Raw genomic sequence first — 11,925 nt, forward strand, 5'->3', positions numbered from 1 at the left:
AGGCATTATTTGGTACAAGATGATATTTTATGGAATCCACGAAAAATCACTCCAGAAGGAGTAATATTCCAGAAGGAGATGGCGTGACGTGCCGTGCTGTTCGTGTGCTGCAATTTTGCTATGGAGAGACGCTGACACGTCTGACTGTGACAGCGTTCCACGATTACTGTCTTTTAACAGACTAAACCGTGAGCCGACGGATCGTTGAAGTCGCTATCAGGTGACCGTGAAATAAGAGTGCCGCATAACGGCCCCACTGTCGTCTCATTGTCTTACCCTGGCAACACGACGACGCGACCGGGCCACACAAGTGTGCCATATATTCCGCATCACTGTCACCGACAACAACGGCACCGAGATGGGCCCGCGAACTTGGCGCATGCGTGGCCCGCCACACATTCAAGTCTGCCAAGTTTCATCGATTTCGGGCACATACTCGGCGAGATAAGTGATGCGAAAGACGCCCATTATAGGGTAATGGGGCAAATACGGGCTCGTGGGCTTATATTCCGCATCACTGTCACCGGAAACGACGGCACCGAGACGGACCCGCGAACTTGGCGCATGCGTGGCCCACCGGGCCACACATTCAAGTCTGCCAAATTTTTTATCGATTTCGGGCCCATACTCGGGGAGATAAGTGGTGCGGAAGACGCCCATTATAGGGAAACGGGGCCAATACGGACCCGTAAGCGTATATTCCGCATCACTGTCACCGGAAACGACGGCAAGATGTCAACGTCCCAATCCGAAATATGTTTTCTTGGTCCAAACTTAAACCTGGTAATAATATGATGTTTGTTTCCTTCAATCAAAAAATACCAAAAAGTGCTCTGGTGGTATGCGCTTGTTGTTACATTCACTTATCAAAGAAAGTTTGTTGTAATTATGTAGATTACTTTACTATCAAAAAACAAGTAAATTACCAATTCGTTGCCGGTTTGTTTTAATAAATATTTGTTATTATATTGTTCATACAATTTACCTGAATTCGATTGTAATACGGAGAGTGAGATACATAGTTAACTTAAAATCAAAATGTTTCAATGTTCCCATAAAGCATTATGGTAAGTTTGGTCAGTAAATTCTTCCTCCTACCAATTTAATTCTTTTCTTATCTTATTCTTATCTTAAGAATCTTTCTCCGAAATGGTGTTGGAAATCCTGAGTCACTTGTTTACATCATTCAGCGCACCTTCCAGTGAATCAGGTGGATAGACCACCATCACCTGGGCGAGTGCCGAGTATACCCGCATCACACACGTCCGATATATCTGAGCAGCCTAGCCTGGGCGAGTGCCGAGTATACCCGCATCACACACGTCCGATATATCTGACCAGCCTAGCTCTTTCAGTGCTGGAACCGAATTTTGAAGGCCTTTGCAAACAGTTTGGATCCAGATGAGACGCTACAGAACGTGGCGTCTAATCAGGATCCAAAATGTTTGCTATTCTGCTAGTACTCTTTGAAAAAAAATCAAAGAAAATGCTAATTTTAGAAATTCAGCAGACGACATTTTAGCAGACGACAAATTTCCCAGCATGCAAAGGGCTAGAATCGTGAGATGTTCATCGAAACTGCTTAGAGTTCAGCCGTGTCCATATCAGTTTAAATTTAAACAGCGACTGTCAATACAAACATGTAAATATCCATTTATTAGAGCATCTAAATTTCAATGACATTGATTATACATAAATTATATGTGAAAACAGATTCTTGATATTTAAAGTTATGGAATATTCAGCTTTCGGTGTAAATTTGAAACTATGTATTTGTTTGAACAGTCTCACACTTATATTATAAAATAAAGGATAAACACACCAATAGTTTTGAAGAATAAAATATTGTAAACAAGCAGATTTTGAAAATGTCAAGCCACTGTGATAATACAATATAAATTAAATTATAATAATTGTTGTAAATGTGTCACAATATAACATACAAAGAAAAACACTAAATAAGGCTATTCTAAACGACAGTGCCTGATACTTTGTACATTGTTAAATATTTACCCATTTATGCCTAGTGGACTCTCCCATCCTTCTAAATTGGATCAATTTATTACCAAAATAAGAGATGTCTAATATATTTATTTCTATTTTTAGAATATTTCTTAAAGAAATTCCTTTAAGCAAACAGTGCAGACCCAGATGAGACGCCGCATCATACGGCGTCTCATCTGGGTCTACGCTGTTTGCCAAGGCCTTTTTTCTAGACGCTTGGCACAAATGGATTAATGTAAACCTATTATAGTTAAATAATGACTTTTGTAGTATTCGATTCACGCGCCATGTTTGACGTTCATGTTAGTGTGATTGTTTAAGACTTGCTTTTGGCTTGTAATTAATTTTGGTTTTAGTGAAAATTTCGGATAGCATTTAAACTGGTTTAAGAAACCAATGATTAAATTTAACCAGTTGAAGGACATTATCCCTTGTTGATCGTTTTATATTTCTAGTTGTGTTCTGTTAAAAAAAGAAATGGATAAGAACGAGAATGTCCCCCCTGTTAAAGTTTCTGGAGTTTCATTGGTGGCTATATGATATTATATTGAATAAGCTTGAACTCAAGCAAAGTACTATGATTTATTTCTCGGTATAATAATTATAATGTATTTTATCTATAATAAAGATAAAGACAACGCCGATTTAATGATTTGTGTTGTGAGGAATAAATCGTAATATGCATTTATGTGTTACAAATACATACCAATTAGAATTAATATAAACTTCCAATATAACAAAAGTATAATGCCAAAATAGAACACACAAAAACATTATACTCAACTGATATTTTGCTGTCGAACCCAGCCTCACGACTAGTGCGTGGAAATGTGGATTTTCAGGAAGGTAAACACCTCTACGAGATTAAATATTCAACGAACCTAGAAAAAGATATGTAAATTCCAAAGTTCTCTATTTCCAGACTGTGCTATGTCTGTACAAATATGAACGACATCAATCCTAGGAGTGTTGATGAGTAACTGGGAGATAACGAAACAGTATAAAAGCCTTTACTTCACCAAGTTTCTTTTAATAATTAAATCAGCGTCTTACCGTAGTTTGAAGTTCGGAATAATTGTATGCTTTGAAGGGAGACTCTTTCTCAGGAACAGATTATAAGGTACGCAGAAATCTTTATTTGCTCTGTTATCTTAATTTAAATCTCTTAATTTGCTGTTGTGTGTATTTAACATGTTTGATAATGTATTCAACGTAATAATGTTCTTGAGTAATTTAATAATATAGGTCTACACGTTCTAGCTGTACCATTTATACGCACACGGTTTTGTATGTTGAAATCATGTCATGACAGTAGCTACAAATTGTAATCGAATATACCCGGTACTTTAAATGCTTTTTACAACAATAGTGTGTCACATAATTGACGACTGAAACTCCGAAACACAAATTCGGATCCAATTCAATTTGTTGAGCGTTAGGATTATATTCTTAACCTTTTTGAGACAATGTTTATATAAGAATTCATATGTAATAAATTAACAATAGTCTGAGCATATGATACACATTCAATTTTAGTGGGAATTTGATGAACAAACTTTAGCTTATATATTTATTTATCCTAGATATATTTTACAGAGCATTCTAAGAATAATAAATATTACACAGTGATATACACACATCAGTGGTAGTCCCACACAAGTAGTTGGTAGAAACCTTCAAGCGCATGTTCAGCAATTTGTAAAACAAACTTTTGTCATTGTTTTCAATAAAAAGAAGTCAAAATTAATAAAACATTTCCTTTTAAAATTTCTAACTTTTAGACTGTTTCAAAACTTTGTACTACTCAATGAAACAAAATCAGTTATTCCTATATCATTTCTTATATATTTTATAAAAATTAGGGAAAGACTAAGAGACCTTTTCAAATTTAAGAAAATAATTAAACATTTTAGAAATGCATTAATCGTAGGAAATTTATCATATTTCACAATAAATATACATGTACAGTTTGAAGTTTAACTTTTAACTTTCATATCTAATTATTACATCATAAGTCTTGAAATCAATATTCGTGTCACTAATTTAATGAAAAGAATTTTTGATTGCGTTATTTATGTAAGAAATTTCTCAAAAAAGTTTTAAGATTAAAACTAAAAATAGTCGTTGTTAAGCTAGACCTTAAAGTAAGTGAACATATTCAAACGTAAATTCTTGGAATGATTCCGAATACCAACCCATGAATGAGTCCTCGATTTCTAGTATCATCCCGACCACGATTATGCGAGTCATGAGGTGCATTAACTGCACCTCTAAACACGACTATAGATTAAACAAACACGACTAGATTAAACAAACACGCGCACACTTCATCATTAAAAAGCACAAGATATATAGCATACTTTTCAAACGTTCCTTTGATAAACAGTATCTAGTCTGTTTTAACATTTTTAATTTTAGTTAGTATTTATTTCCTCTGTTCCTGATAAGTATCTGTATTATACTCGTACCTAACGCTGGACTCATTTTCAAACCACTTCTATGACATTCTTAAATATAATTATAAATGAAAATTATTCTTAGATATAGCGAAAACGTTATAGAATCAACATATTTGACAATAAAACGACCTATACAACGAAATAAGAAGTCAAAAATGTAAAGCTTAGTATTGAAAATCCGGCCTCATGTCGACAAAGACATACAAATGTGTAAACTGAAGAACAAAACAGAATGTATGCGTCTATTTTAATGTTTAATACTAGTTAATAATGTAACTATACACATTTTGACAAAATATCATTTTGTTTTGTTTTATTTTGCACTCAGTTAACATTCCAAAATACAGACAGAACATCCTTGTATACAACGATATTAGAAATAATGAATATGTGTATAGGAATATATATATATATATATATATATATATATATATATATACAGAGGGCAAAGGAAGAAACCGGAGTTGTAATTCGGCAATTATTTTATGTATGTTTTCTATGTGTACGCTTTAATGAAATGCTGCACCTAAGCATTCAGTCAGAACGGGTTGGTAAATATTTTACAGATAAATATACATAATTCCTCTCCTCAGACGTTGAGTGAACAAGACATTTATCACTAGCGATAACTTGTCTTTCTCGCCAGTCATTTCGCGGGATGCTACAGAAAGGAAACGTGTATCTCAAAGATTGACGATATGTGTCTTGTTCTGTTAAAGGGATCTTTTCACGCTTTGGTAAATTGACAAAATTGAAAAAAGTTGTTTCAGATTCGCAAATTTTCGTTTTAGTTATGATATTTGTGAGGAAACAGTAATACTGAACAATAACCATGGTCTAATATAGCCATTATATGCATCTTTTGACGATTTTAAAACCTAAAAATTATAAAGCGTTGCAACGCGAAACGATTGAATAAATTGGAGAGTTCTGTTTTTGTCGTTAAATTTTGTGAAACTACGAAGATTGCTTATATAAGGTATAAAATACGTCAAGTATGTGTACTCGGCGGAATAGCTCAGTAGGATAAAGCGTTTTTACTTCAGGACTCTGGCAGGACTCCAGGGGTCACTGGTTCGAAACCTGCTCCGGGCAATGTTCTTTTCCTTTTTTAATTTTATTCTTGATTTTTTACTGGAGCTTTTACGATCCAATGTTTACATTTATCAATATAAAGCATTTAATGAATAAGTTAAAAAAAATGCCAAAATCTGTGAAAAGGCCCCTTTAAAACTTTGAAAAATCCATGTGCGTAAAGTGTCATCCCAGAGACGACACTTTCCGCTTTTATGGTATTGTTCGTCCCTTTTTACCGAAAATCTAGTTTTAGCGGAAAGTGTCGTCCCTGATTAGCCTGTGCGGACTGTACAGGCTAATCTGGTACGACATTTTACGCTCGTGCAATATGTCCAGTTTTCTCAGAACAAGACACATATTCTGTGGCATTCGAAAGTTTTTCAACTCTTTGTTTGCACGTATTAAAACATACATTGTATTCACATTATAAATAATAATTATCACTTCAATTATTAATGCCTTATTAGAATGTTTTCATACTTGGCGGTTTATTATATTGAAAGAGGCCGATGGTATATATAAAAGGGGGGAAATCTCATTTATTGATAATGTTGCGACTGATAAAGCAAAGTGATCGATACACTACGCATGACTGTAAACCTTTGATTGAAAAACAAGTGCGAAATTGCGGTACCGCCTCCGAAAAAAAAGGTGTAAATGATATTTTTGTGTTCTTTCCAAGAATTCCAGGAAAGCGTCTGGACGAAATGTTTATCGCTGAATACCTCTGCGTGTTTTCAACTGATAGTGAACAAGCATATTCTTTTGCAATTCAATATCGTGTATGCGGCATAAACTGTAAAACTGTTTAATGCTACATGATATATATAGAATTGATACATTTCGTAAGACAACAGCTGTTCTCAAATTTGTTTCTGTTCAGAAAATGATGCATGGTTGGATAAATAAAACTAAACGCAGCGCTAATAACCGATATATATGAGTCGCGTTCTGAGGAAACTGGGCTTAATGCATGTGCGTAAAGTGTCGTCCCAGATTTGCCTGTGCAGTCCGCTTTTATGGAATTTTAAGATTCAATGAAGTCCCTCCTTTACCGAAAATCAAGTTCAGGCGGAAGTGTCGTCGCTGATTAGCCTGTTCGGACTGCACAGGCTAATCTGGGATGACACTTTACGCACATGCATTAAGCCCAGTTTTCTCAGAACAAGGCTTATATGAATACAAGTACTTGTATGCAATAGTTTGTCTTATGGTCTTTCCATTTTGTCTTTTGTTAATAGCAAGTGACCCGATTGTCAAGCTTTCTGACAGCACAAATGTAATAGACCCCGGTACGAAAAACAAACACGTTAAAATACAGTAAACGAAAAACAACTTATCGTCTTGAAATGGCGAATACATAGCATTTTGGACGGGGGTTAAAATTAAAAAACGATTGGTTAATACTGCTTTCATTAAGTTGCTCTGTTTTATCAAACAACTGTTAAACAGTATATTTTTTTAATGATGTGTAAAAATCAGAGCAGTTTAGTTTAATAGTGATATAATAATGAAAAAATGTACATATATTAAAAAACGTCTCAATATCGCAAAATTTTAATCAAATTACCAGACATTTTAAAATATGGACACTTTGAAAACGCAATAGTGTTGTGAATCAGGTTCTGGTAAAACTTAAAGCCAAATAAAAAACATGCTCATCTTGCGTTTGCGGAAGTTATGTGTACATGTTATGTGTACATGTTATGTGTACATGTTATATGTACATGTAATGTGTACATGTTATGTGTACATGGTATGTGTACATGTTATGTGTACATGTTATGTGTTCATGTTATGTGTACATGTAAGTTATGTGTACATGTAAGTTATGTGTACATGTAAGTTATGTGTACATGTAAGTTAGGTGTACCTGTAAGCGTAAAATCTTCAAATCCAGGTAACAGCTGCTTTACATTTGTAGCCAACAGGCGTGCATTACATTTGTGTGGATTTTGTGTTGCAGTAAGCCGCCAAGATGATGCGAGGAGTTATGAGCCGAAAGATACCGTAAGTATTAGGTTTCCTATTTCAACAACTAAAATAAAGTATTCGATTATTCTCATCGTTAAGTTAGCTAAAATAAAGGCAGATATTATCTACAAAACAATATTAAACAAGGCATATTGGTATTTGATATTCATTAAAAAAAAAAATAAAAGATAAATATTTACTAGTAACTGAATTTAAATTAAACAATAAAATTTGAATAAATATCTGAATAACAAGTATGAATGTTTATAGTCTACTGTATGAATCGACCAAAATAAAGAAGATGATCAGAGCGTTGGTATTACAGTTTATATTTAATAGGACAAACAGAATGCAATACGATTAATCCTCATAACGTATAGTGATTCTGTCAAATAGGAAAATTATTCCATATAAATGAGCAAAACATGTCCTACTACACACGCCTCAAAAAAGAGTGACCTATGCTATAGTATTTTGACCAATTACTTTATTTTTAAAAAGCATTTGACTTAACCATATTTGACTTAACCATCAAATGTTCATATTAGCCTCGTTCTGGAAAACTGGGCTTACTGAATGTGCGAAAAAGTGTGGTCCCACATTAAGCATGTGCAATCCGCATAGGCTTATCAGAAGTGTGATCCCACATTAGCATGTGCAATCCGCATAGGCTTATCAGAAGTGTGGTCCCACATTAGCATGTGCAAATCCGCATAGGCTTATCAGAAGTGTGATCCCATTAGCATGTGCAATCCGCATAGGCTTATCAGAAGTGTGATCCCACATTAGCATGTGCAATCCGCATAGGCTATCAGAGTGTGGTCCCACATTAGCAATGTGCAATCCGCATAGGCTTATCAGAAGTGTGATCCCACATTAGCATGTGCAATCCGCATAGGCTTATCAGAAGTGTGATCCCACATTAGCATGTGCAATCCGCATAGGCTTATCAGAAGTGTGATCCCACATTAGCATGATGCAATCGCATAGGCTTATCAGAAGTGTGGTCCCACATTAGCAGTGCAATCCGCATTGGCTTATCAGGGACGACACTTCCCGCTTAGACTGGACTTTCGTTTAAAAGAGACTGACTCTACACAAAAATTCCCATAAAAGCGGAAAATATTCATGAAAAGCCGTGCGAACTGCACGTGCTATATTGGACGACACTTTACGCACATTTGTTAAGCCAAGTATTTCAAAAAAACGAGCTTCATTTGAAGGACACACAGTTAAATCAGTTGAGGAAACCATCAAAAAAGCATATAAAGTCAAATAATTGGGTTTAAATGATCCACAATCCGATTTAAGGCAGGAAATCATCGACCTGTTGAGAAGTACATGGACAACAACGTGCGTCACCTGGAGAAGAAGGAAGCCATCCACATGCTGCGGTCAGAGTTCGGTCTCGACGAGGACCAGGCCCACAACCATGTTCGATACCTTTGACAAGGACAAGAACGGACAGATGAGCATCTGGGAATTCCAGCAGTTCTATGTATGCATGGGCACACAGTAAGTTGCAATTGATTCACACTGTATATGTATACAATTAAATATTAAAGAAATACATTAATAATTAAGAAAAGCTAGGACATTTGCTACTATCGTGAAAGTCGTAAATAATAATTCGTGATAGGGACATGAACTTGTAGAATTAGTAGTACCAATAGTAGTTGTAGTAAATGATGATGAATACACTGGTAATGACTCTATGAGAAAAAAATTACTAATATAATATGTTATAGTTTTTAAGAATAATACATAACAATACACACGGGTCTTTTATATCCATGTAATTTTAATATTGCATAATGTTTCTTGTTTTGGTCCTTTCCATAGCACATCTAATCCCCTTTTGCAGCGCCCAAGAGGTGGTGCAGAAGTTTAAGGAAATAGACAAGGACCAACCGTGGCAAAATAGATGTGAACGAGGCCAAGGAGGGTCTCAGGTCGTGAAAAACTGCGACAGGCCGAGACCTTGACCCCGAAAGAGGTCGAGTTCTTCATCGAGACCACATCAGACGAGCAAGGCCAGATTGATCTTGGCGCATTCACCAATTTGTTGTACAGACTACGCTTATATAACGCTCCGCCTCCTCCGAAAGACGTTAAACTTAAGAATCCTAAGGCAAATGAGAATCCTAAGGCAAATGAGAATCCTAAGGCAAATGAGTGATTTCAGTTCTCTATTGTTTTTGGGTTCATTTCAAATAAACTTGGGAAACATGTCGAAATGTAATACATGTAATATTACATGTAGAAAAAAATATTATTAATGACTGTTGGAGAATTTAGCAAAGGAAATTTAAAACAGCCATATGATACGAACTGCGTACAAACTGAACTTAATTATTATCTCTCCTTTGAAGATATTAAAATTTATACGCAAAGACCCGGCGTTCTTGTAAGCTTAATTTTATTCTGCCAGTATTGTAAACGATTCTGTAAATGCAAGGTGCATCGCTTTTGTGTACTTTTTTCCGAGAGCGTTATCCGCATCTTTTGTTTTTCCATTTGTGTCGAAAACAAATGGTTATTGCTCATCCATTTTGTTACATTATTTTGTACAATATTTTCTTATTTATTTTCGCTTTTTGAATAATGATTAATAAAAGAAAAAACATTACGAGTTTGTTTTCAGTTCACCCCTACCCTCATATTTTAGGTCAACTTAGTAGAAAAAAAGGATAAAATAACAAGACACGTTTCTATGGCCAAGGATGTACCATAATTCCACTTTTGTCTGAAACTCCGCTTTGTAGAATACAATATCTTCATGGAGGAAAACGACCATAAACCTCTTAGTTGGACATTGACCTTTTAAATAATGAGACAGGTGATACGCGCTACCCTCAGTCTTCCTCGTTGTAATGATCTGTTGTTAGCGGTTTTTAATTGAATGAGTCGCGTTCCGAGAAAAATGGGCATAATGCATGATTGTAAAGTGTAGTCCCAGATTAGCCTGTGCAGTCTGCACAGGCTTATCAGGGACGACACTTTCAACGTAAATTGGATTTCTGCTAAGAAGGGACTTCATTTTAACGAAAAATGTCATAAAAGCGGAAAGTGTCGTACCTGATTAGCCTGTGCGGATTGCACAGACTAATCTGGGACGACACTGTATGCACATGAATTATGCCCTGTTTTCTCAGAACACGACTCGAATGATTCATGAACGTTACAACTTGTGCAAGCTGTGATAGCGTCAACTTTGACGTGTGACTTAATGTGACCGTGATCTCTGAGGTAGGGATATCTGCCTTTATTTTAACTAAATGATTGGAATAACTGAATACACGAAATGCCGTGTCCTCATTATTGTCATTAATTAAACAAAAAATAGCATGAAGAATGGAGTTACAGTAAGAATTAGATGTTAACCCATTTATGCCCAGCGTCTAGAAAAAAGGCTTTGACAAACTGCGTCGACCCAGATGAGACGCCGTATGATGCGGCGTCTCATCTGGGTCTGCGCTGTTTGCCTAAAGGAATGTCTGTAAGAAATATTATAAATATAGAAAGACATATACTAATTTTCCCTAATTTTGGAAATAAATTGATCCAATTTAGAAGGATGGGAGAGTCCACTATGCCTAAACGGGTTAACCCTAGGTGGATGTTGTTAACGCGGTACGTTGTCTTACGATCGTTTACTTTAACAGACTGAAGTTATAGCTTCTCGTCTGTTTATTGATTGAAACTGACATTTACTAGAACAAGCAATGGTACATTCATGAAGTAACACCATCATAATCAGAGAAACATGTGTAAACAGGTGTTAGACTGAATATATAACCTTTGACAGTGAAAAGCTCAATCGATTTGAGAAAAAAACTAACAATTAGCCGAGTGTTGCAAGATTTGCAAGAGCAATACTACTCGTTTAGTTCTGTCGTTTGATTTTGTTATTGCTTTTCTCAAACCAATTTGAAAATAAAACGTCATATGGCTTACACTTTTACAATGGATTTTTTAAGTCAAAATAGAGTTTGTTGTTGTCGTCTTGCTTGTATTTCGTTTAGGCTTCCCAAACCTAGCAGCCTGAGAACGCTTCACCCGATCCAGATGGTACGATTTCTAAAACGTGGAGATTTCCGTTACGCTAAAAGCACGAATATTTTTTTTTATAGTTCGACAATGAACGAGTGACAACTCCAGCGTATCATATGTCATCCTTTTTTGAACCAGCAATACATTCATGAGCGTGTTTTATTGCGTGAATCGTTAACAACCTAATACCAATGCCAGACAAAATATGTTAGTTACTGCTATTTGATCTGAGGATATGAGCCTTCCAGTAAGTGTTCTATCTTGAAAGAGTCAGTCCTTTATTACCCATTTATGCCTAGTGGACTCTCCCATCCTTCTAAATTGATCAATTTATTTCCAAATTAAGATGTCTAGTATA

The 11,925-nt window shown here is 35.6% G+C and overlaps 1 pseudogene; it reads left to right on the forward strand.

The window, feature by feature from the left end:
• The first annotated feature begins 2,832 nt into the window (after nt 1–2,832).
• LOC127859586 (uncharacterized) lies at nt 2,833–9,709 on the forward strand (annotated as a pseudogene).
• Nucleotides 9,710–11,925: the final 2,216 nt, after the last annotated feature.

Source organism: Dreissena polymorpha, chromosome 15, assembly GCF_020536995.1.
Source record: "Dreissena polymorpha isolate Duluth1 chromosome 15, UMN_Dpol_1.0, whole genome shotgun sequence".
Lineage (NCBI taxonomy): Eukaryota > Metazoa > Mollusca > Bivalvia > Myida > Dreissenidae > Dreissena > Dreissena polymorpha.